General features: G+C 45.6%; 1 protein-coding gene across 4 annotated transcripts in view; it reads left to right on the plus strand.

Annotated features, from left to right (window-relative positions):
* The window catches only part of Cdkal1 (CDKAL1 threonylcarbamoyladenosine tRNA methylthiotransferase), a 594,700-nt gene that overhangs the window by 435,190 nt on the left and 132,489 nt on the right, over nt 1–27,021 (plus strand). The gene's annotated exons all lie outside the window — the stretch shown is intronic.

The raw sequence follows: 27,021 nt of genomic DNA on the forward strand, positions 1-27,021 counted from the left end.
TACAAGCCCCATGGTTTTCCTACCTCTCCATGAAACAGATGTGCTGCTGCTCATCTGTCTGGCCGTCCACCTGTCCCATGTATGTGGCATTCACAGCAAACCACAGTTTACTTTCCTCCCTTCACATTCATAGATACGGTAGAATAATAGGACTCAAGGTAAGTGTGAAAAAGTTTGAGATCCAATAAATCCATTTCTCAGAAGGCTCAGAGATTAATGGTCTCGAAACAAATATTTAAGTTCTGGATTCATTGGCTGAAAATGGGTAAGTGTAATATGAGCCTTAAGAGAATGTAGAATATTTTTGAACTGAAAAGGATATAGAATTTTTCATACTGGAAATTTTCCATTGTTTTTAGTAACTTAAAAAATTATGCATTCTTATCACAGTTCCTCAAATGCTTTCATAAATAATAGAAGAGGGAATAAACTAGAGTTGTTATCGTTTTTCTGTTATGTCACACATGAATATCAAAAAAAAATATGAGCGGGGTATTGTGGTACATGCCTGTAATCCCAGCGGCTCGAGAGGCTGAGGCAGGAGGATAGCAAGTTCAAAGCAGCCTCAGCAAAAAGTGAGGTGCTAAGTGACTCGGAGACAAAATACAAAATAGGGCTGGGAATGTGGCTCAGTGGTCGAGTGCCCCTCAATTCTATCAGTACCAAAAAATAAATATATTTCCACTACTAAACCAAACCATAGCCCTTCTCAATTTTCAATTTATTTCCATAGGTTTTTGTGGATGGGGGGTAAGATGATATCTGGTAAATAGGCCACATGGTTTTCTTTCTTCCTCTCTTCATTCCCTCCTTCCTATAGTACTGGGATGGAGCTCAGGGTGCTCTACTCTTTTTACGTTGGAGACAGTGTCTCACTGAGTTGCCCAGGCTGGCCTTGAACTTGTGGTCCTCCTGCCTTAAATCACCCACAGCATCTGTAGTGGTGTTGTCATAAAGTGAATGCTTAGGTACATCCCCATTAACACACACACACACGAACTGTACTAGCCTGGCAGAGGGTCCCATCGTGCTGTAAATGGATTTTTCTCCTCTTCCATCCCCAGAGGAAGCACATGCCATCATTCTAATACTGTAAATTAGTTTGAACTGTTTTTAAACTTGATGTAAATGGAAGAATTTATCAGTGTTTGAATTTGACTTTTTTTTTTCCTAAATATTAGGTTGGTGAATCTAGGCTGTTTTTAAATGTAGCTGTAACTTAACCATTTTCATGGGCAGATAGTGTTCCATTGCAAACAGCATGAATTATCCGTCTTATTAAAATGGAAGTAGATATTTTCAGCATGTTAATAATAATGTCACTGATACAGTTGGCAACATTCTTGCTTTTACTCACTGGTGTGAGAAGGTTTTTTGTGTGTTTAGCAAGGAGTGTAATTGCTGAGTCATGGGAAATGTAATGGATTGACTTTCCTAGATTTGACAAATAAATTTCCCAAGTAGTTGAGTGACTTTACAGTCCCCATTGCAAGGCATAAAACAAAAAAGGCTCCATGTACGTGGCAGCGCTTGGCAGGGCTGTTTCTGTGTCCACATGTGGTGGCATCCCCTCGGCTGTACGTTCCCCTGTAGCTGTGCTATGGGGCACAGGTGCACTAGCCACTTGGGTACCTTCCCCTGAGGTGCAGTTTGGGTCTTTTGCCCGCTCACCTGCGTGCCTAGCGGTTGGGTTTGTCCCCACCCAGGTCCCAGGAGTTGTATGTGACATCGAGGCCACTCTAGATTCCCGCCCCCTGCGGCCCTGTCCGCGCCTTCCTCCTGGTGCTCTGAGAGCGACATTCCTCATTTGAGCCTGGTGCCGCTCGCTCCCATCTTGTTAGTGTCCTGCCGTCTGCGTTCTGTGTGTCCTTCTCCACGGCGTCATAGAGACCCTCCCTTGGACTGTTCTAGAAAGCTTCCACCCTTGGACCTGTGGCCTCCTGGAGCTCACTCCTCTGTGGCAGCAGGTGCACTAGGAGGGGGTCCAGGGCTTGGTCATGGTGCCTTCCCAGGAGGACTTCCACCTGAGCCAGCATCATTTATTGAAAAATTTCATTCTTTCCTCGCTTCTCTGCTGGGTCACCTTTATAGTAAATTGGGTGTCTGTGTAGGCCAGGGTCCATCTGGGAACGTCAGTCTCTGTTACTCTTTCCGTCAGCTCACAAAGTGGATCACAATAACTTCATCATAGGTCTTGGTACTGCCACGTAAATGTGTGTGTGTGTGTGTGTGTGTGTGTGTGTGTGATGCTGGGGATCGAAACCGAGGCCTTGTGCAAGCGAGGCAAGCGCTCCACCAACGGAGCTACATCCCCAGCCCCTCAACTTTTCTTGAAAATTATTGTACTTATTCCTGTTCCTCTGCTTTTCTAAGTTTGTCAAATTTTACTGAAAATTCTGTGGACTTTTAATTAAGATGAGGATCCTGTGGAGCATTGTGAGAGCACTTACCATGGGCATATCAGGCTTCCTGTTTCTGAATGAGAATCTGTCTTCATCAATTTTGATCTTCCCCAGCTTGTGTCAGTCATGTGTTAGAGCCATCTGCACACAAGTCTCATAACTTAGTGAAGGTTATTGGTTCTCTTTGATATTATTAAAAGCGTTTATTTTCACGTTTGTCATTTAGAATTGGACTGATTTAAAAGTATTTACCTTTTATTTGTGTTGTTAACTTAATTCTAATTGTTTTCTGGATTTTTAGATTCTGTGTATGCTGTTATGTCATCTGATGGTTATAGTAGTATTTTATCCTTTCCAATCCTCGGAATTTTTATTCCTTGTTTTCATTGTGTTGGCCAAAATGGCCAGCGTGCCGGCAGATGGAACTGACCCTCTTCATCTTCCTCAAACCTGAGGGCAGGGCGTTTCAGCATGAGAGTAAAAGTCAGCTGTGGCAGGTGTGGGGTTAGAGAAGTTCCCTTCTCATCCTAGTTTTCTGAGAGTTTGGAAATATTTTTATGAAGACTTTTGCACTTTTGTCCATGGAAGGTATTGATCTGTAGTTTTCTTGTAATCTCTTCTTGATTTTGATATCAGAGTAACATTGGCCTCATCAAACGACTTGGGAAATATTTTCTCTTCTACATTTTTCTAGAAGACTCTGCACAGAACTGGTTTATTTCTTCCTTCAATATCTGTAGAGTTGCCTGTTGGGGTAAGCTGGATCCTAAGTTGCCCCCCAAATTCCCTCATCCCTTTCACCCCTAGGTCCGTCCCCACATGACCCCACGTGGGACTGTGAATCTGACATCGGGCTGCCCTCCGACTCCTTGGCCTGCCCTCTGGAGAGGACTTTCCGGTTTTATGAAGGGAAGTGCGTGTTTGCAGTGGGTTGATTTCTCAGCCTGAACTGCCATCAATATTAGGGGTCCAGCAGCCTCTCTTCCTTTTGGGCTCTGTCCTGTGTGGGTTTTGCAGGGCCGGGCCTGGAACCCGGGGCTCACCTGCGCTGGGCCTGCGCTCATCACAGCTCGATCCCAGCCTCTGCCCCCTTTTAATCTGTGTTTGCACTTTTATTTTCTTGTGTGTGTGTTCTGAAGTAATCTCTCAAGAACTCTTGAGGGTCTCCTGGGTTTCTGTGAGACGGAAGCTGCCCCCACAGGTCTGACTGAGACGGCCCCTCCCTGCGTGGCCTGCTGCTCAGGCGCATCTCACTTGGGAGGACTTTCCTTGGGCTCTCTCACGAGGTCTGGAAACCTCGACCATCCTCCTCAGAGGTTCTTTTCCTGCTTCATTTTCTCCCATGTCTCCCTCTGGGATTTTAGTTGTATATGTTGATATTTTCATTATGTCCCTCAGTGTCTGGTATGTCTTCTCCCATACTCTGCACACTTGTTCTTTGTATTTCTATCTGGATGTTTTCTTGTTCCCTGCTAGTTACTTCATATTCAGAATCAAAGCAGAGCCCTCAGGGCGACGGCATCATGGACCCTGAGGAGCAGCCCCAGTTACCACCCAGGAGGCTGTGTGTCATGCAGCTTTCTGTCACTGTGACAAAATACCTGAGCTAATCAACTTATAAAGAGGGGAGGTTTATATTGGCTCGTGGTTTCAGATGTCCTTGCTCATGCTCAGTTGGTCCCTCTGGTTTCAGGCTGTGGCTGCACTTTTACCATGGTGGGATTGTGTGGCACAGGAGGCCGTTCACCTCCTGACAGCCAGGAAGCAAGAGAGGAAGAGGGGGATGAGGGTCCCCGGGTCCCCTTCAGGGCATCACTCCCAGTGACCTGACTACTTTTTGCCCCCACCTCCCAGTAACATCACAAGCTGGGAAGCAACCTTTCCACTCCTGGGCCTTTGGGTGTGTTCAAAATCCAAACTATAGGAAACTGCTAGAAACTCAGACTCTCGTGCCCTGTCCTGTCCTGTACCTGCTCACTCGTGATCTCTCTCTCTCTCTCTCTTTTTTTTTTTTTTTTTTTGTGATGCTAGAGATTGAACCCAGGGCCTTTTGTTCATGCAAGGCAACCATTCTACCAACTGAGCTACATCCCCAGCCCCATCCCTCGTAATCTTTAATTAAAGATTAATTGAATAATCAAGTTAATTATTTAATTATTGCATCATTAAAATTTGTGAAGTGCTATTCGAATTCACTAATCCTTTCTTCATTTGCTTTGGTCTGCTGTCAAACGCACACATAGAATTTCTAATTTTAGTTAATTTACTTTTTTGAGGGGTCGTAGGTACTGGGAATTGAACCCAGGGGCACTCAACCACCGAGCCACACCCCCAGACCTTATTTGTATTTTATCTAGAGACAGGATCTCTCTGAGTTGCTTAGCACCTGCACTTCCTTTGCTCTGAAAGTCCTCTGTTCTGCATGGTCATCCTCCTCCCCTGACCCTGGACAGCCACTGGCCCTTTTACTGTGGGCCTGGTTTCACCTTTTCCTGACTTCCATGTTTGGGAACAAGCAGTGTGTGGCTCTCAGACTGGTTTCTGGCACTTAGTCAAATGGATGTGATCCTCCTCCGTGGCTTTTCCTGGCTTGGCAGCTCACTTCATTTGAGCGCCGCTTCTGTTTCTTCACATCCTCCGCGACATTCCGCTCTCGGTGTTCTGGTGTTAGCCCTTGTAGTTGTGCGGGATGGTGTGCAGCTCACTTCTTATTTGGGCCAGTGTTTTCTGCACTGGGAATCCAGCAGGGCTTGCTCCCTCTCGCTGAGCTCCACCCGCACGTTGTATGGTAATGCGGGATGCGCTGATGCTGCGTTGTCTTCCCGCACCTGGGCTTGTCCTGTGTATTTTTTCTTAGACGAGGTGTCTATTCCTGTCCCTTGCACATCTGTGTTCCCTTACTGATCGGTTTAGGAGTTCTTTGTGCAGTTTGGACAGCAGTCCTTTCTTAGATGTGCGGATTGTCTTGTCCTTTTCTTGAAGCAGAATCTTTTTGGGGGGCGCTTGCTGGGAAAGTTACTATTTTCGACTGCACTTCAGATCGAAGCAGCAGCTGTAGGTTCGGGTTGCGGGGACCTTCTTGTGAAGTGGTTTTACTTGATCATTTAATTCCTCTATTTTGTCCTGAGGGATCAAGATCTTAGGATTTTTTTAATGAATTTTTGGTTTGGTTAGTTTTTAGGATGGGTCACTTCCCCATGAAGCTGATGCTTTGGTAAACCTATTTGATATTCTCCCAGGGCCACTGAAGTTGGGAGACATCAAACAAATTTTCTCTCACTCCAGGGCTAGAGGTACAAAGGCAGGCCCCTGACCCCCACCCCCTGTGAGGAGTCCCCCTGGCTTCTTCACGGCACCTGAGGTTTGCCGGCTGTCTCTGGTGCTCGTTGGCTGTGACAGCAGCCTCTGCCTGACTGTCATACGCTGTCCTGTGTCTTACGTGACTCTTTCTTACTAGGACCACCAGTCCCTTTGGACTCGGGCCCACCTGCTCCTCACCTTAACTCATCCTATCCATAACACCCTAAATCTTTGGACTTGTTTAAGTTCCTTTTATTTTATAGTGTTAATATGCATGTTTATGGGTAAATAAATTGCAAAAATATCGGTACATAAGTAATATTAATGTAAATTTTTCCATTTTTTTATTGGTGCATTATAATTGTACCCAATGGTGGGGTTTGTTGTTACATATTTGGACATACACATGTGCGACAGTAACTTGACCAATATCATTCCCCAGTATTTTCCCTCTTTTCCCCTCTCCTGTCAGTGATCTCTTTCCACTACTCTGTTAATGTCCCTTTGATTTTTTTCATGAGACTCCACATGCACATTCTTTTTTCTTTCTAGCTTCTACATATGACAGAAAATATGGGATTTTTAACCTTCTGAGATTGACTTATTTCATTTAACATAATGGTCTCTAGTTCCATCTACTTTACTGCAAATGGCATGATTTCATTTTTCTTTATGGCTGATATATAACCACATTTTCTTTATCCACTCATCTGTTGAGGGACACCTACGCTGCTTCCCTAGTTTGGCTGTTGTGAATTGTGCTGCTGTAAACGTGGGTGTGTGGGTGTGTCACTGTAGTGTGATGACTTCAGTTCTTCGGGGTAAATACCCAGGAGTGGTACAGTTGGGCTGTAAGGTGCTCCATGCCTAGGATTTTGAGGAGCTTCCATGCTGATTTTCATAGTCGTTATCCTCATTTCCATCCCCACCAACAGGTTAAAGTGTGTCTTCCTCCATCGTCTCCAGCATTTCTTCTTGTTTGTATGTACTCTCGATGGCTGCCATTCTTACTGGAGGGAGGTGAAATCTAGGGTGTAGTTTTGGTTTGCTTTTCCTTAATTGGTAATGATTACCAAACCCTATTCCTAAGTAATGTCACACTCGGAGGTGCTAGGATATAGGACTTCAAAACAACCTTTTGGGGGGATATGCTCTAATCCCAGCACTCCTCTGTATTTCTATAATGATGCTATAAGTAAACTGTTGCATGGAGGTTTATCTCTATACAATTCAGAAGCTTACATAAAAGAACTAAGTATTAGAGATGGAAGTTTAGAGATCTGCAGTCAAGACAAGACACATCTTGTACAGTGAGTCTTATTGCTACTCCTAAATTTACCAAAAATTAGTAGTTGTTATTCGCCTGTGTCAGGTAGTTTTGGAAACTAGAATCCACTAAACTACAACCCTGCTGGAGCATGGTGACAATTATGTCCTGTTGGATTTACTTCTAGTTTCCTTGCCTGCCCTCCTCCCCTGCCCCAAGGAGAGACAGTGAGGGTGAGGTCTAAGTCATTGTTGGAGGTGGAGCCCACCACCCGTGTTCAAGTGACGGCTTCCTGTTCTGCCTGTAGCGTGACAATGAGATACACTGTTTTTAGAGAGAGATTTCATTTCTGCTAAGCACAAATCTCCAAATATATTTTTCCTGTGTCAGAAAGTAGATTTCAATAGTTTCCCCCTTTCCTCATAACTACTTTTACATAAATACTATCATTAATATTAATTAATTTCAGTGTTTGAAAGTATTATAATAGAGATCTGCTAGGTGACTTGGATTATGTATTTTTCTTAATCATGTAAATCACCAAAGGGATAAAGTACTGGCTGGTCTAAACTTGCAGTTGTGTAAGGCAAGGGGTAAATTCTTTGCCAGTCCTTTACCGTGTTCTGAAAAAAAGAGTGGAACACTCTTAAGTTCTATGAGAAAAAAAAAAAAAAGTAGATAATGCATTGTCAGGATCTGGGTAAACTACTTTTTTTCTTAGCTTTTGCAAGATTAGTTGTATTTAAGATATTTGATAGTGAAATCACTTGAACCAAGTAAGACTTGGAGATGAACGGTAAATTGTGCACGTATGCCTTCCCTGCTCCATGAAGTCTTCCTTCATAAGTCTTCCTAATTCCAACAGTGTTCTACAGTTGTGGCTGGGCTTCTGAGTCTGCCTACTAGAAAAGGCACTGACGTCTAAAAACTCTTCTGTTCCTGTGCGATCGACTCCTGACTCACCTTGGTAAAAAAGTTTGAGAAATAAATTGTGATGAAATCTTTAAGAGGTCCAAGACTTGGAGAACCCCTCCAGGTGTCAAGGGGTCTGCCAGAAGGGTTAGCAGTGTTTCCCTGTGGTGGTAAGTCCACCCACTTGCTGACCCTCCTTATTTCAGTGAACATGGTGTCTCCCATTCCCATCCATGTTGCTGCAAATGACAGGATTTATTCTCTTTGTGACTGAATAGCATTTGTCTGTGGGAGGGACAGGCAGAGACATTTTCCTTGTTCATTTACCTGTAGCTGGACACCCAGACTGTGGCATATCCTGGCTATTGTGAAAAGCAGGAGGGCAGATAGCTCTTTGGCTTGCTGCTTCTGTTCCTTTGGAATGTACCCCCTGCAGTGGAATTGTCACTCCATTTCAACTCAGGTGGAGAGAAGGCTGTGGACTGTCTGGGCATGCTCAGTTGCTGCTCAGTGCAGTCACCAGGATCCTTGCAGGAGGAAGGCAAGAGGGTCACAGTTAAAGAGAGAGAGAAGCAGAGGTCAGATGGGTGCATTTTGCAGGTCCAGGAAGAGGTCGTGGGTCGAGCATGCAGAGAGGCTCGAGAAGCTGGGAAGGCAACCGTGGGTTCTCCCCAGACCCTGCAGAAGCCCAGCCCTGCCAAAAGCCTTGCTTTTATCGCATTCAATTTATTTTCTGTTTTTCACCTCTAGCTGCAAGATAAGAGATTGACTGTTTTGAAACACTAAATTTGTGGTAGCCTGTCCCTGCAGCAGGGGTACATTTGTGACCCATTCTGGGGTATTTCCATCTAAGAGTGTTGTCTGGCTTTTGGAGACAGCTGGGCTGCTTGATCTGTGGTTCCTTCTATTTCCCAGGGTTTGCTGTGCCACTGGACTCACGATCACCCTAGGGCTTAGCAAGACGCTTCCCTGCAGGCACAGTGATTGTCAGGCCCAATCAGAGGGACAGAACAGAGCTTGTAGAGTTAGCATTTGTTCAGCCATGAGCATGTCAGGCATGGCTCTGGGCACTTTGTATATAGTATGGAAGCTCCTTCTCACAGCAGCCCTGAAGAAGGCCACTGTTAGATCACTTTACGTACCAGGAGACTGAGCTCAGAGCAAGGAGTTCCCCTGCCAAACATCACACAGAAGAGCCCCCGCCTGCCTCTGCACCCCTCTGTCTTAACCGTGCCTCCCCACCCCCTGCCACTTCCTGCACCCGCATCCTCTGACCTTGTGCAGGGCTCAGCCTGTTCCCTATTCCTCTTCTCAGCACAGACTCCTTTGTCACCCTCCTGCGTGTCTGGGGACAGGGCAGCCAGCAGAAGTGGGATCATCTGTGCTCTTCATTTAGGCCTCCACTTAGTCTTCCCGGGTCACCCCAGCCCCGTTATCCTATTCCTCAGTGTTCCCAGTAAGGTTCTGCCCACATCTATACCACGGCTCATCATGAACTGCGGTCACTGTCCCTATATCTCTAGGCTTTTAGAAATTTCGAGGCCATTTTTCTGTGTCGCTTTATAAAATACCTGGTACGCAACAGAAACCAAGTGTTACCGCTGTTGACCGGTGACGAGTTCTTGCTCCCCGATGTTGAAGAATAACACCAAAGAAGCACGCCGAGGCAAGGTCAGAGTAGAAATTAGAAGTTTATTAAAGGACAGCAGAAAAGACTTCTCCCGGAGGAAGAAGGGGACCCAAAGGGTGGAATCCGTGGAAGTGCAGTTGTCTCCCCTTTTTATAGTTCTTTCAGTGATGGAATGTAGGTTGGAAGGCCTGAGGGGTGGGACACAGGTGGGCCAAAGAAGTGGTCTGAGCAGGAAGGACTTCATTATCACTCCTTTGTGATGGGCTATCTCCAAATCTGCTGGGGGCTATTCATTAATACTTCTTCCAGGTGGACTTTGGCCTAGGGCCTCTTCAGGACTTCATTAACATTCCATGAGTTGTCCTCTGTGTTTTCCCAGAGTCATTCCCAGCATGGCCTCCATTTTAGATTTCACTCGGTATTAGACCCGATTTACCTAACTACACTGACTACCTAACTTTAAATCTGGCTTCACAAGTACAGGTTCAACCAACAGATGCTATAAAATTTACTTCTAAAGGCTGAGATGCTGTCATCCTTGAGGAATGGAGGGCACCCGTGTGGGAGAGAAAGAAGGCTTGCCCGTTACAGTGAGCAGCGTGGCAAGAGACCTGGGCATCAAGGAAATGCGGGACATTTAAAGAGCATGAAATTCATTTATCTGGGGCAGTAAGGTGTGTTACTGGGGTTGATGTATGTTTTGGGTGAGGTGGAGGACAACATGCAAAAATAAAGTTGCTATTATCCAATGAGTCAGGAACTCCAGGCAAGGCTTAGAGAAGATGGCCCCGAGGCTGAGGCAGGAGAGTTGCGAGTTCAAGGCCAGCCTTAGCAACTTAGCAAGATCCTGTCCAAAAAATAAAAACGAAAAGGGTTGGAGACGGAGCGCCAATGTACTGGGGATTGAACTCAGGGTAAAATGCCCCAGATTCAATACTCAGTACCAGAGAACAAGCAAGAAGCCATCACTGTGAAAGCCATGTTAAGGAGCTTTAAACTGTCCTGACGCAGTAGAGAGCACCAAGTAGTAGTGCTCATGTGTTGTTCTAGAAAGTTCATCCTAGTACTGTGTAGAGGATGAAGTGGAGAGGGGGCGAAGGAGATATTGCAAAGGACAGGGTTGGAAATCATGTAGTAAGTGGATTTTAGGGATCTCTGCACTCATTCTAAAACCCTAGACAGACATTCCTGTTTGGCCTTAATGATTCTGAGCCCTAGACTTATTGAGCTGCTCATCAGCAACGCTGTTGTGTGTTCTATGGGAATATTAAGTCACTGAACAGAAGGTCCCTTCACTGGCTTTTTGTGTCCCCCAGACCCTCAGAGCAGACGTGGGAGGGAAGAGCATCTTACAGGGCTGGTGGGCAGTGCCCAAGCACAGACCGAGCCTTCGCCCCAGCCTTGCTCCCGAGGGTCCTGAGATTGCTTCCTGGACCAGGCCTTTGAAGTAGAAGCCCCCCACGCACACCCAATTCGCCCCTTCTGGAGAAGAAACTCCTCCTTCCTGAGCATCTTGCTTAGAGTCTACAATCTGATCATTAAGTGGCAAGCAACCTCGAGATGCAGCCCACGGTAGGGGCAGTAACAGGTGGCCGGTGCCCTGTAAAACATCCAGCAGTCAGACCAGAGCCAGCCTGTTTACTCAGCGGGTGTAGACTTAACCCAGGATGGAGCCACTTGTTCCTGGGTTGGTTTTTGTTCAGGATGGTAAAGATAAGGGTGGAAACAGATTTTTGTTTGATGTGGAGAGCTTTTTCCTACGGGTCTTTCGTTAGTCATAAGCCTTTTCAAGAAGAAGTCAGTGATGGCCCTGTTTGGGGACTCATGGATGGCCATGGGAACCAGCACTTCAGTTGTCTTGAGCCGTCCACTATAGAGTCGGTGCACTCTGAGGACCTGGAGTGCAGTGTGGCAGCCTCATCTGTGCTGTGTGAGCTCGGGGAAAGTCGCTCAAACCAACCAACAAAACCCATAGAAGAAATACTCAACCAGCTTATTATAAATGTTTGCTTTTTGGCTTTCCTTTTGGCATTTATTTCTATCCCTCTTATGAATTTTTAATTGCCAAAGAGTAAGAAGATTGGTGGTTATAATTTTTTTTCCTAAGATGCCATATAGTGGTGAATATTAGGGTTGAGAAAGAGGGGATTTATATTAAATATAGAGAATGTAAATTCTATGCTTTGAAAACTCATTTTTATTGTATTTCAATCTAACTTTTTTCTAGCAGTGATTACATGGTTTATACAAGTTTCAAAAATATTGCAAGGATTTACATAATTATTTTATGCCTTTTTATGAACTTGATTTATTAAAATTATAATATTCAATTTGAACTCATTTTTATTACCTTAATAGCAACTTGAGAAGTGAGTAGACTTTTTGGAGTATGTTCCAAAATTAAAGAATCTTACAGTGCTATATCTTATTTTTTGATCCTATATTTTTTTCTGTGTTAACTGTGGTTTGTTGAACATCTTTCTATTTATAATCTTCCCAGGGACTTAAAAATACAGCTCCAGGTATCAGAGCTAAGGCCAAACGTGTATTCAGGTCAACAGGACATACCGGCATCCTAACATGTGACTCTTGGCTCACTCTTGCCCTTTGGGATCATGTGCATTTCATAATTAAGGACAGACTCATCAAGTGTGAGCAGGCAGGCAGTGTGGAGGGTAAAGTGCGCTGGACCGTCTTCCATCCGAGACCTTAGAACCCAGGAGTCAGACCCGATTCTTCATTTTGGTTGTCATAATGAAGTGTCTTCAGGGAACCATGAGAAGAGCTTGAAAGTTGTGAGTGTCAGCAGCAGCGAGCTCTGAGCCTCTCCCTGCTTGTCTCCTGGTCGCCTTCCACCACATCCCTCATCCTCATCCTTGTGCTCTGCAGACCAGTCAGCTGAGGCCCAGAGAAGCTCGTTTGCACAGCCACTAAGTAAAATGATGGAGACTCCTTTTTTCTGACTATTGTTCCTTGATGTTATAGACATTATTTTGAAATTCTGATATAATTATTTACTATTATGACCAAATGATACTGACTTTCAAGACGTTTTGCTCTTATGGCAATTTTGTCTTGCAGCTCAGTGGAGGCCCAGAGTCACTTGCCCTCCCTGGGAGGCGGGGGAGGGGAGCGGAGCCCAGCGGAAGCCCTCTGTGCTTGGCTTTCTGCCTCACAGTGTGATCTCTCCCTCTCACGTGTGTGTTCACACCATTGTGGTCACATCCTCCATGAGGGCCTCACCAGGGAGGAGCTGATACCAGCACCATGCCCTAGAACTGTCATTACAAATTACCCAGCCTCAGGCATTACATGATAGTAATGGAAAATGGACTAATGTAGGTGCATGTGAAGATAAAGACCTTGGAAGATGCTGGGATTGAATAAGAAAAAGAAGTAAAAAGAACATACAGCTCCCCGCCACTAGGCAAAGATTGACAAAGAACCTCCGACATTTCATAGAAATAAAAAGGTCGGTGAAGAAGTTACTGGTGGGCAGTGGCTCTCACTGATCGAGGAAGCCAATGGATTCAGACTCTGGATGAAGGTAAGGACACTAAATCACCGATAAAATGGATGGAGCAGAATTTACAAATCTTTGAGTGAACGAGTGAATCTTATCCTGAAAATATAGTGATGAACACTTTGAAAATATAAAGCCTCTACAGAGAGGCCACAAAAGTCTGGCCTTTCCCCAAAGCAACTCCTAGCAAATGCAAAAGATAGTATCTAATTCCTTGCATCTTATCAGATCATGATGGAATGAGGTTAGAAATCAACACAGACCATACAGATGCTGTATGAGCACAGGGAGATTAGACAATGCTCCTTTATATGATGAGTGCTTGATAGATGAAATCAAGGGAGAAATAGTCCCCAGTGAGAATAGTGGTATAATATGCCTGACATTCCAGAACCTCTGGGACACTGTGAAGGCAGAGTCAGAGAAAGGTGTATAGCTCCTGAGTGCCTACGCAGGAAAATCAGAAAGATCCAAATTGACAACCTGATAATGCATCTGAAGGCCTGTGAAAAGACAAATTCCAGAAACTGTAAAAGGAGAGAAGTAATTAAGATCAGAGCAGAAATCAATGAAGTTGAAAGCAAAAAACAAAAGAAAACAACAACAAAGAATGATGCCAGGTGCAGGGGCACAGGCCTGTAACCCCAGGGGCTCAGGAGGCTGAGGCAGGAGGGTCGCAGGTTCAAAGCCAGCCTCAGCAACTCGGTGAGACCCTGTCTGTAAATAAAATACAAAATAGGGCTGGGAGTGTTGCTTAGTGGTCGAGTGCCTCTGAGTTCAATCCCCAGTACCCTACCCCACTCCCCCACCCAAAAATCAATGAAACAAAGTTGGTTCTTTGAAAAGAGAAAGATTGATGAGTCTTTTTCCAAACCAGCCAAAAGAAAAAGGGACACCTACCAAATTAATAAAAATAGAGATGAAAAAGGAGAAATCAACTAAGACATCTCAGAAATCCAGCAGATCATTAGGGACTATTTTGAAAAAATATACCCAACTTCTGGGAAACCTAGAAGAAATGGACACATTTCCAGACAGATATGAGCTGCCAAAACTGAATCAAGAGGACATAGAAAACCTAACAGACCAGTAACTAGCAATGAGGTACAAGCAGTAATAAAAAGTCTTTCAAAATGAAAACCCCAGGACCCAATAGATTCTCAGCTGAATTCTACCAAACCATTAAAGAGGAACTTTGCCAATATTCCTCAAAGTATTAATTGATATAGAAAGGGATGGAATACTTCCAACTTCATACTATGAAGCCAGTATCATACTCACACCAAAACCAGGTAAGGACTCATCAAGGAAAGAGAACTACAGACATATCCTGATGAACTTAGTAATGCAGAAATCCTTAATACAGTATCAGCAAGTCATGTTCAACAACATAATAGACGTACACAACAGCCTATTTGGTTTACTCCAGAGGTGCAAGAATGGCTTAATGTACACAAATCAGTAAGTGTAACTTGTCACCTTAACAGAATTAAGGATGGAAATCACATGGTAATTGCAATAGATGACAAGAAGGCTTTTGACCAAATGCAGCACCCATTCATGATAAAAACACTGAAGAAGCTACAGGTACAAGGAACCTACCTCAACACTGGAAAGGCTACGTATGAAACCCGAACTCAGCCTCATAGTAAGTGGGGAAAGCTGAAAGCATTTTCTTTAAAATCTGGAAAAAAACAACTATGTTCATTCTCACTGCTACTGTTTCATAGAGTCCTAGAAACTGTTGCCAGAGCAGTTAGGCAAGAGAAGGAAATTAAAGGGATAAGGAAAGGAAGAAGTCAAATGATCACTGTTTGCAGAAGGTATGATCCTATACCTGTAAGACACAAAAACTCCACCAAAAGACTGCTAGAGCTAATGAACAAACTTGGCAAAGTAGCCGGTTGCAAAATCAACATACAAACATCAATAGCTTTCCTGTGTGCCAGTACCAAACCTGCTGAGAAATTCAGGAAACAATTCCATTAACAGTAGCCTCAAAGGAAAAAAAAAAAAAACCCTAGGAATAAATCCAATGAAGGAGGTGAAAGACCTCTGTGATGAAAACTATAGAACCCTGAAGAAAGAAATTGAAGAAGAAGTCGTCAGAAGATGGACGGACTTCCCATGTTTATGGACAGGCAGAGTTAATGTTGTTAAATTGGTCATACTACCAAAAGCAATACATTGATTCAAAGCAATCCACATCAAAATACCTATTAAATTTTTTCACAGACCTAAGGAAAAAACCATCCTAAGCTTCATTTGGAAGAATAAAATACCCAGAATTCCTGAAGCAATCTTAAGCCAAAAAATCATTGCTGGAGGCATCATAATACCTAACTAAACTGCATGGTACTGGCATGAAAATAAACACACAGACACACACTGTATGGTGCAGAATACACAGAAACATACCACACATCTGTAATCATCTGATCCTCAACAAAGGCACCAAAGACTTTGAGAAAAGATAGCCTTGAAACAACTGGTTATCCATTTGTAGAATTAGATGGACCCTTATCTCTCATCCTGCACAAAAATCAATTTAAATTGAATCCAAGACTTCAGAATTAGACCAGAAACTGTGCAACTCCTAGGAGAAAATATAGGGTCAACTCTCCTGCTTTTAGGCGCAGGCAATGTATTTTTCAACAGGACCCTTAAAATTCGAGAAATAATGTCAAGAGTTAATAAATGAGGTAGCATCAAATTAAAAAACTTCTGCACAGCAAAGAAAACAATTAGGAATATGAATAAAAATCCTACAGAAAGGGATTAAACCTTTCTAGCTGCTCTTCTGACAGAGGATTAATATCTAGAATATATAAAGAGCTCAAAAAACTTGAAGCTAAAAAAGCAAATAGCCCAATTAATAAATGAAAAAATGAGTTATATAGACACATCTCAAAAGAAGAAATACAAATGGCCGACAAATACATAAAAGAATGGTCAACATCATTAACAAAACGGGAAATACAAATCAAAACAATGCTGAGGTTTCTTCTCACTCCAGTCACAATGGCAGTCATCAAGAAAGTAAATAAAAATGCTGGGAGGATGGAGAAATGGGATCCCTTTACACTGTTGGGGGGACTGTTCAACCCCTGTGGAAGTCAATATGGAGGTCAGAGAAGTCTAGGCATGGGACTGTCATACGACCCAGCTACACCACTCCTCAGTGCTTACCCTGAAGCATTGAAGTCATCTCACTGCAGTGATGCATGCATTTCCATGGTTACAGCAGCACGATTCACTGGGATCCGGCCTAGCTGTCCATCAGTGGATGAATGGATAAAGAAAATGTGGTAGATAGACACAGTGGAGTTTTATTCAGCCATAAAGGAAAATGAAATTATTTCATTTTCAGGAAAATGGCTGGAACTTGAGACCATGATATTAAGCAAAATAAGCCAAACTCAGTAGGTTGAGGGTCCCATGTTTTCTCTCCATGTAGAATCTAGAGAGGAAACAGGAAAAGGAAGATGGGGGTGGATGTTGCATGAAGATCAAAGGGAGATCAATAGAGGAAAGGGACAAGGGAGGGGGAGGTTGAGAGGGAGGAGGAAGTGCTGGGGAATAAAATTGATCAAATACTGTCGTGCTGTATATTGTGTTCACGTACAAATATGTAACCCCAGATCCAGTCCGTGTATACAGCTATAATGCACCAATTGAAACAAAGTGTGAAAGAGAAATAGAAGTTCAGCCTTGGACATTGATTGTACTCACTTTAAGTTCACTTCCTTTAAACCATCGCAGGTAGGCCGTGAGCCAAGAGACTCCTGTCGTTTTCCATCCTAGACGTGTATGTATTTTAAGCCGTTTGTCTCTGAGGAAAACCACACACACCTATCTTGGAATCCTGTCCCGGTGAGAAAGCAGAAAGCAAGTGACACCCAAGAAGTGGTTGGCAGGGCCGTGTCTCCCCTCAGCTCTTCCCTTGCAGATGTTGGGAAGGGAGAGCGGGGCCGGGTGGGGAGACTGGCAGAGCTGGGGGCTGCAGCCCCTGACAATCTGCAGACTCCCTCAGAGAGGAGAGGGCCCCAGAGAGAGCGGCAGTGCTTCAGCCTTGGGGTTCTGGGGTGGCTACGGGAGCATCATTTTCTGCCCATTTCTTCATTCCTGAAATGGCCAAGCCTGGCACTTAGTGTAGGAATCTGCGTGGTCCGGCGTCTTGTTTCTTACTCAGATGAATGTGGATTAGTCTCCGAGGAAGCATTTTTTTAAAATATGATTTTGGGTTGCGGTTGTAGCTCAGCGGTAGAGCGTTTACCTAGCACATTACAAAGCCCTGGGTTCAATCCTCAGCACCACGTAAAAGTACATAAAAAATAAAGGGATTGTGTCCAACTACAACTAAAAAGTAAATATCTTTAAAAATATATGTTTTAGTTGTAGGTGGACACAATGCCTTTATTTATTTTTATGTGATGCTGAGATGGAACCCAGTACCTCACACCTGCCAGGCAAGTGCTCTACCACTGAGCCACAGCCCAGCCCAAGGAAGCAGTCTTTAACAGGAGCTGTGTACATACCTGGGATTTTTCAAGGCTACAGGGAGAGCTCAGCCTCTCTCTTCCCACTGTGGCCTCTCCTGTTTCCTAGGCCCCCACCTGCATTCCCCTGCCCTCCCCCCAACACACACACCTGCACTCTTCCTGCTCTGGCTGAAAATACCACTTTGTGAAAAGCCAGCTTCAGACATTTCCACCCACTGGCCATCTCTGTGGTGACCTCTCGCTGTACATAAAATAGAATGGACTGATTTCTGAATTGACATAAAGACGAGAGAATGGGGAAGATAGAACTGTATATTAAATTGTCTGCTGGTTATCAAATAAAGACTCCTTTGTCATAAAGGCCAAAGATAAAAAGAAAATATGTATGTTTAATATATGGAACAAAAATAAGTCTATTTTGGACTTAGTACTTGAGGAGAAGATAGGTCAAAAAGCCCAGCCACCCCTGAAATGAATTTCAGACTCCTGTTATTGGTGTGCTGGGGCAGAGGCGATATCAGAGATGTTGCATTGCTGATAGAAATGATTTTTTTACAGTAGGTGCTAAATTAGATGTGGAAAGTAGGAGAGTTATCAAACCGACATTGTCACGTCTGACCTTCCAGGTCCCAGTCACGGGATCATCATAAAAACGAGTTGCGTGCTTATCCATAGATGCAGCAATAACTGGCACACAACAGTTTTCCAGGCTCTCCTCAAATGCGGGTGACCCCAGGGGCTTTTCAGGGTCACGAAGGAGATGCATTGGTTTTGATCAGTTTTTAGAGCTGTATAGCAGCTTATCTGTGGGTCACAGAAATTTCGTTTTCTCTATTCTTTTTTCATCATTTCTTACCCCTGGGCACTGTGTGGATTCGCCTCTGGAAGGCTGGTCCCAGGCGCGAGTGTTAATAGGGTTTGTGCAATCCTGCATTGCACGCCTAGATCAATCCCTGAATGGTGGATTCACTAAGGACACATTGCCATCTCTCCGTAAGTCAGATTATCTTTAGCAACAATTTAGAAGTGCACAAAACTCTAGGAGGCTGATTAGTAAAACCCACATGCATTGATCTTACCCAGTTGCAAAATGTTACTCTCTGTCCTTGGTACAACTCTAACTTGACTTCATTTTTTTGTTTTCTTTTTGCTTAATTGTAAACAGTCTTTACTTAATTTACAGCTATCAGACACCATTATTAAGCAAATGGAAAAAAGCTAAAATCACCTCCCCTACCTCCCTGATTTCAAAAAATTTATCACATGGAACCTTAAAGACAGAAATGAAAGCAGCGTAGTACACAGATGGCACGTTTGTGGCCCCAAGCTGCCTGCTGTGTCTGAGGAAGGAGCCAACCTTGGAGTTTCACCACTAGCACTATTAACCCTCCTGAATGTCACCAGGGAAGACATGCCATACACTAGAGCCATGTCTTATGCTCTAGAAGTAACAGTGAAACCTCTTCCAGCCTGGGTAATGCTGTACCTGGGAAACACAGGTTGGGATTCCCTCACCTGAAATGCTTTGCACCAGGATTCAAGGTTTTCAGTGTTTGGAATATTTTTATAGACTTTAACTGCTGAATATCTCTAATCAGAAATCTGAAATCCAAGGATGTCAGATTTTTGGACTCAACCAGTACTGAAATTGTTGGAAACAAAATTTAGTTAGATTAAACTTTTCTTTCTTTGCTTTGACAAACAGTTTCTTCAAAGTAAGCCCAGGGAAGGGAGGACCTTCGTGGGACACAATATTTATCCTTACACTCTCAGGTGCTTGGGTATGTTGTAAAAACAAAACCAGCATCCACTACATGGAGAGATGATGAGTCATCTAACTACATTCCAAACTGTTACTGGTTGGTTTATTATTTAAGGTAAGGTAAACCACAATAAAAACTTAAAATTTGTGTCCCTCCTAATATTTTTCTACCAAGCACAAGATACCAAGTGATGTCATTCCCTTATCCTATGTAGAACTTTTTTGGAGAAAAAAGTTTGAGAGTACAAACATGCTAATAAATTCATGGCTACAGTATGAATTGAATTAAAGCAACATCCCGTGGCAACATGTTTCAAATTCAGAGTATTTTACAGTTCTCACCTGAAAGAACCATTTGTAGTTTTAAAAGTAGTAATTATATCCACAGTAAAAATTTACATTTAATTTAGTAACCTATTTAAGTACCACGAACAGGTCTTTCTTTGCCATAGCCACTTTATGAGCAGAATATTAATATCCAGAATTTAAGGAACACGCAAACATTTCAGTACTCGCTGTGTCTGGTTTCTGGTTAAGGACATCCATTGATGGTATTCCTCAGGTTCTTAATCTCTGTTGAGTCCAGCAGCCTCGTCTGGTGTACGCACTGGTACAGGGTCTACAGTGTGGTCGGCAGGTGTGGAATGAGATGTGTGAATGGGATTTCCAGTTAATGGATTACGTGGTAGAACTCAGAATGGATTTTAGATGGAGCACGTGAGAATGAGGCAGAACCCTGGCTGGGAATAGGAGGAAGAGAAAGAAACACAGTTGAATATAAATGCAGAGGGCAGTGATCAGGTGGTGCTCAGGTGGTCTCAGTCCACAGATACACAGGGATCGGGGGACTGGGAGAATGCATGAGGGTGGGAGTCTGTAGCGTGAACGAAGACAAAGAAACAGGGAAGCCAAGGTTACTAAAAAGTGGTTTTGTGTCATGAGTTTAGGTCTCGTCAGCAAGGGTACCCCGGGCTGAGAGATTGAGAAAGTAGAAGGCCCTCTGCAGGTGACCCTGAAATGTGGGATGAAGGGGTGGCCAGCAAGTGATTCACTGACATCTCCCACATGCAAGCACCTCCTCAAGGAGTCAACACAATGAAAGCAGCTAAGAAGCTGCAGGAATCCATAGTTAAAAAGTGTGCTTTGGGTAGAGGATCCAGCTTGGAGGAACCCACGTGGAGAAGGTGGTGGAGAGGTTCTTGGCCAAGGAGTGGCTTAGTGAGATGTGGAGTCAGGACGACACTGGTCTGTCAGGAGCAAGGCATTGTCTCTGTGTCAGTGGCAAAAGTGGGACAAGGTTTAATGCTAACTGGAAACTTGATTCTTTGCACAATAGGAAATCCTTGAAGGTTCCTAAAGACGTGAGATGACTGTGCACTAGAAAAACTCACTCTGGCCTCAGTAAAGGGGTGGTCCAAGCAAAGTTTCTGACCCTGGCTTCACATTACGTTCACCTCGGGAGATTTTTCAAATCCCAATTCCCAGGTGATTTTGCAGGCAGGAATGCAAAAGAATAATGTGGAGCTGAGATTGGCAAAGTCTAGAACAGAGCCGGCTACTAAATGTTCTCCGCTTTGCTGGCCCGTATAGCCCCAAAGCATAGATATAACATGAGGAACTAATGTGGTTGTGTTCCAGTTCAACTTTACATAAGTTGTAAAAACAATTGGACAGTGTATAAAACTAGAGGCCAGCTGGACATGGTGGCCTGTAATCCCAGCAACTCAGGAGGCTGAGGCAGGGCCATCACAAATTCAAAGAAGGCCTCAGCAACTTACCAAGGCTCTAAGCAACTTAGTGAGACCCTGTCTCAAAATGTGAAAACAAAATTTTTTTGTTTGTTTTTAGGGTTGGGAATTTAGCTGGGTGGTTAAGTGCCCTTGGGTTCCATTCCCAAGGCCAAATTTTAAAAAAAGGAGCCGGGCAGGCCAGCAGTGTTTGGCTCCTAGGCCATATTTTGCCAACGCTGATTTCAGATTGGGCTCAGGTAGTCCAGGAAAGAAAGCATTGCTACAGTCATCCAGATAAGAGTTCAAACCTGCTCTCCTGTTGTGGTCATTTAGAGGGCAGAGTGAAGGTCAGTGATATGGAATTGATATTTATAGTGACTCATGGTTTTGCATGCCACTTTGGGCGCCCAGAAGTTGCCCTACAAAGGACGTGTGAATGAGCCATTGTGCAGTGTGTGCTTCTTGGTGCCCTCTGACTTGGTCCATTTGCTGTGCAGGGATTTGAGTCTGTTGAAAGCCTGTTTCTGTCCCGTTGCTTATAATGGCTGCTCATTTTAGCAACAACTAGTACCTTCTCTCCTTCGGTGCCTCCCGTGCCCTTGTTGCTGAAAAATGACCTTTTCTTGTAAATTACTGTTCTCTTTAGAAAACAAGGTGAGCTTGACAGGACAAAGTGTGGCTGTTTCTGCGTTATCTTATCAGGTACCCTGAGGTAGTGCCGATTTCGCCTTCGCCTTCCTTGCCGCCTCCTTCAGGACCTACCAGGGAAGTGGCACCTGCTCTGCCTCCACCCCACTCCCTGGCCCTGGGAGCCTGAGGGGCTGACGGTTGCACCTTCCTTCCACTGAGGTGTGTTTAGAAACCAGAAGGCTGAGACCTGCTGCTGGGCTTTACAGTCAGCTGTGCACTCCCACGTGGGCCTGGTCATTGTCTTCGAATACCATCACAGCTGGGTGAACAGATGGACTCATCTACTTTCTAACCTGTGCTCTTAGACTCTGGCCATGTGGGTGTCCTCTAAGAAAGGCTTACACTGTCCCCCGGTCCCTGAGTTCGCTGCAGCTGGGTGGAGATGAGGAAATTCAAGACTCATCCAAGCCTTATGGCCACCTCAGTTACTTTGCTGGTCTTACTAGAGGCTAAGCTTGTTTTTCTTCCATTTCCCTACTGTCACAGAGGGTTATTTCTCAAAGAAAAACAAGAAAGTATTTTATATGCCTTATGGAAAAAGCAGAGGGGCTGGGGGGGGTGCTCTGTGGGTACAAGGCTGGTTCAGTCCCTGCGTAGAGGGACAGCAGGTGAGGTGGTGGGCTTTGCCTGTTTCTCTGTGTGTTTTGTTTTGTCACCACCATATTTCACATTATTGATTTTTACAATTGATCTCTAAACTTTGTGGTTCATCGTTTTAAAGTTGATGAATCCCCCCCTCTTCGACCTGGATCTTGACTGAGTGTTACCATCTTAGCGACACCCTCAGCACAGCACAATAGAATAGTAAGACTGAGATCGAGTGCTGGTATTGTCGAGCGCTCTTAGGGCAGCTCTGGTGTTCTGTACATGAATAACAAAGTAGAGGTTCAGGTTTGCTAAAGTAGCTTTCCATTTATTTTACAGAAGCACTCACCAGCTGAGGGACTAGATAGATAGCAGTAGCCTGTCCTGCAGCCGAAGCCTCGGTGTCCGCAGAGGAATCCCACGTGTGGAGTGCATCTTTAAGTCGAGGAAAAGGTCAAGGCAGAGCTTCAGGCATGAGGGGCCAGGCAGGACGTGCCCGTAGGCTCCAGAAGGCAGAGCGCAGCAGCTGAAAGGCAGCGGGTGCTCTAGCAGCTCAGAGGTTAAAGAGTTGGAAGTCGCCCTAGAGATGATCCTGGCTGGTGGCTTCATTTCCACATGTTGGAAATACCCTCAAGCTTGCCAGCGTCCACAGAACCAGTGAAATCAGAGCCCGGGGGCAGGAAGGAACTCCGGTGTGCTCTGAGGGTTTCCTGGCGACCTAACCTGCAGCAAGGCCGAGAGCCGCCAGCCTCCCTCAGTTTGTGTGGGAAGTTCAGAGTGGACACCTCGCCCAGGGTCCAGAGCCATTGCTTCCAAGGACTTCAACCCGTCTCCTCCTCCTGGCTCTGTACGCGCCTGTCATCTCGCCCCTGCCCTGCTTTAAATGACCCAGGGTGCTCACGACTCCCAGGTCTGTGGCCACATCTCTCTCTGAGCACCCGCCCTCACATCGACTCCTCCTTCCCTCTCCTGTTTTCCAGCCACTGCAGCCTCATGGTATTGGAGACTGAACCAGGTCCTCAGACCTACTTCTCATTCTAGATTCTTGTCATGAGCCAATCCAGAAACCTCGACCTTGTCTTCTGCTTCTCCCTCTTGCTCTGTAACTAGTTGCCGACTGTAGTCCCTCCCGCCTCTTGGCTAGTTCTCAGTCTGCCCACCTTCTCCCTGGCCCTCCTCCTCTGGGCCATCTTTTCCTTCAGCACAGTCATGGTAGCCTCGGGTGCCTCTGTCCTTGGTCTCCAGCCTGCTCCCACGTGGCCTGCATCTCGAGCACCACTAGGAAGCTCTTTGGGAGATACAAGTCTGATTGTTCATCGCCCGTTCATCTGCCCCTTCATGTGTCCTCATCACTTGGCCATGCTCCCCACTCAGCCCTGGGGGTTGAACCAGTGCTTTACCCCTGAGCTTCGTCACCAGCCCTTTTCATTTTGTACTGTGAGGTAGGACCTTGCTGATTTACCCAGGCTGGCCTTGAACTTGAGATCCTCCTGCCTCTGCCTTCCAATTTGCTGGGACAGCAAGGTGGGATAACAGGTGATCCCTCTGTGTCTGCAGGCCAGCTCCTTAATCAGCCTCGCCCCTTCCCTTTGTCCCCTGTGTCTGTGTGAGTCTGCTTCCTGACAGCCCTCACCTGGCGTGACCTCACCTGGCATGACCTCACCTGGCGTGACCTAGCTGTAGACTCAGTTGGGTTTTGTTTTACTTTTATCAAGAAACTGTCCAGTTGGCAACAATATTTTTCTTCTCCAACCAATTATTGTCACATGGCAGACTGAAGTTAATGGGCCCAGGATGTCCACATCCTACCACGGGAACCTGCCGTTCAGGAAGTGTGAAAGAAGACCTCAGGGCAGACTCAGAGCTCCCTCAGCATGGGTCACATCTTTGGTCCTGAAGCCTTCCCTTGCTTGGCAAGGGTTTGGGGCTACCTCACTTCCTGTCCCTACTCCAGTACCCCTATTGCTAAGCCCCTGTCCTCGCCTTCGCTCTCCCAGGCCTGACCAGTTCTTCACCAGCGGCCTTCTGGCTGTCGCCATGTGGACTTTGTCTTTTCTTGACCTCCCAGCTGTTTCCACCCCATGCCTTAGGGTATGGCCTCCCCACTGTGGGTCGCAGAAGTCCTGGACTCCCAGCCTTTACCGTTTAGCCCTGACCCCTGTATCTCTTGGGACTTCTTTAGAAGGCAGCTCCCCTGTTCCCAAGGGCCATCACTATCCCGGTGTGTCGGGCACCCTGCGTGGCACAGAGGTACGCCAGGCAGAACCCCAGTGTCCATTCTGCAGCTGTCTTGGCTCCTAATCTTTACCTTTCTGCTGCTAACTGCCGGCTGACCAGCTAACCACTTCTTACCGTCTTTGCCAGCAAGGGAACCGGAACTAATGAGTGTGTTGAAACCCAAGCCTCCTCCTTGGGCTTCTTACCATAAAGGGTGATGCAGGCTTGCTGAACACCCCAATGCTGTTCCAACATGCCGAAGATATATCGGCTCTCAGCCTTTGGGCTGCACCATTTGAAAATCTTTTTTTTTTTAATGAAGTCCATGGCCATATTATAGCTTTACTTTATAGCAGTATTTTATTTAAGAAAGATGTAATCTGCAACTAGAGAAAGGGCACAGAAATCATTGCATTTGTATGGGAAACCAGAACAAGTATGTGACTGTTGGTCAAGTTCAGTTGACTATGTCTTCACGTTCAAACGGCAGCTCCTCATCTCATCCGAAGCCACCTCTGGGTCAGAGCTCTGGTATATACCTCTGGTCAAATTGAAGTGCTTACGTCATCTGGCCACTGGGCTGTTCAGAATGCTCCCTTGGGGCCTTTGGTCTTGTGTGGTTTTGTCTGAAAGGTGGTTTACTCATGAGTAGAAGAAACGGGGTCATCAGCGTCTTGGGTGCTCAGAGTGGAATAAAAGCAGTTTGTGAAGTGCAGTCCCTGTGGGGGAGGGTGTCCTGCCTCCCAGGATACTCGGGTTTACCAGACCTGCACACTGACGCCTCTCTTTGGGACCCGGCGGAGACCGTAGCACCCAGCATGCACTTTTCACATCTTCTCCCCACCATGGCCCATGCCTTGGCTCAGTGGTGAAGGTGACTCCAGGGACCTGGTCCAGTTCTGGGAGAAACGTCTGTGGCCCTCACGGCACTTTGGCCACAGTCGCTCAAGTTCATCCCGCACTTGTTTCACGTGTTTACTTTTCAAACACTTGGAGAATGAACAGGTGGTTGCATGACTGTGGTGTTTGTTTTAACAGGCTGAAAGGTGGAGGTAACTTAGACATGTCTCTGATGCAATAGGAAAATACCCAATTATTCCGTTTTTGGCTCAGCTTTGGGTTTCAGTTAAAACTGCTGATGGCAAAGCTCAGCAGGTCTTGCCGAGTAGCCCTCTGGCAGCTGCTACATGGGAAGTGGGCTCGCTGGTAACAGTGGCCTGGTCTTGGGTTACCTGTGAGCTTCCCAGTGGCCGCAGTGCGGGAACTTGGTGCGGGAGCTCCTCTCAGAGCCTCTGAGATCAGCTGTGCCCCTGTGACTCCCGAGCGGCTGGAAGCCCCCATCTGTCAGCTTGCAGGACCCCCGGCCTGAGTGGAGAACATGCTGAAGGCAAATCCCCAAAACGACAGCTGATGGTTGCCCCCTCATCCTCATCCACTCAGGACAGAGGCCAGGATTGGCTTTGGAACCACCGTCACCGAGCAAGTGGAAGGAGCAGGGGTTTCACTGGATAGTTACTCACGATTTCAGGGTGTTTCTTTCTGAACCTCAATGACTTTCAGATTACGGGTGAACACACACCGCCTTTATGATTCACAGCCAACTCTACTGGTGTATGACCAAGTTGATTTCAGTAACAACGGGGCTGGGGGACACTGTTTCCCTGCTGGCTTCTCCTGGGCCACTCCAAGTCGCTTTGTACTTCCCTCCCGAACTTAGGCAAAGTCGCTTATGATAGAAGGCGTTAGCTCGGGGAGTAGCTCATTGGTAGAGCACATGCTTAACTCACGTGAGGCCCCAGGTTCCATTTCAGCACCAAAACCAGAAGGAGTAGGGGGCATGTGGTTCTTGGCTGTGAACACGGAGGTGCCAAACCCACACACCAAGGTCACACAAAGATCACACAAAGCAACTTGCTTATCTATCTGCCACCTTAAACTAGTAGCTCAACCATTTCTAAGACCGACGAGTCCTTGGGACACTTCCTAAATTAAATATTGATATGCTGCCTATTTTATCTTCTCTGGCACCATTTCCTTTCTGGAAAACATAAAATGTTCCCCAGTGTGGTATATCAAATCCTCTAACAAGGGAAGTGTTAGTATTCGTGAAGTATAAGCCAAGAATAGTTACATCAGCTAAGTGTGTAAAAGGAGAGGGGGAGAGAATCGCCAGCTCATGAAAACTTAGACGGCAAGTGATCTGTTCAAAGCACATCCCCAGGCCCCCAGAGCAGCCTTTCATAGCCAAGGGAGCTGCGTCCAGTCCCTGGAAGGTGCAGCTCCACTGGGCAGCACTCTGCAGGGGAGAAGGAGGGCTAAGTGACTCCTGAGCCAAGGGGTCAGAAGGACCATCCAAGAGCAGGACACACAGGGCAGAAATTTCGGCAGAATCTGGGAGGGACGGCTCTCGGTGGGCATCACAAATTGAAAGTAGTTCTGGAATAGTGCGCTGGCCTCTGGGAGACGATGAGTGTGACGACTGACTTGAACATCAGAGGTGC

This window comes from Urocitellus parryii, chromosome 8 (assembly GCF_045843805.1).
Source record: "Urocitellus parryii isolate mUroPar1 chromosome 8, mUroPar1.hap1, whole genome shotgun sequence".
Lineage (NCBI taxonomy): Eukaryota > Metazoa > Chordata > Mammalia > Rodentia > Sciuridae > Urocitellus > Urocitellus parryii.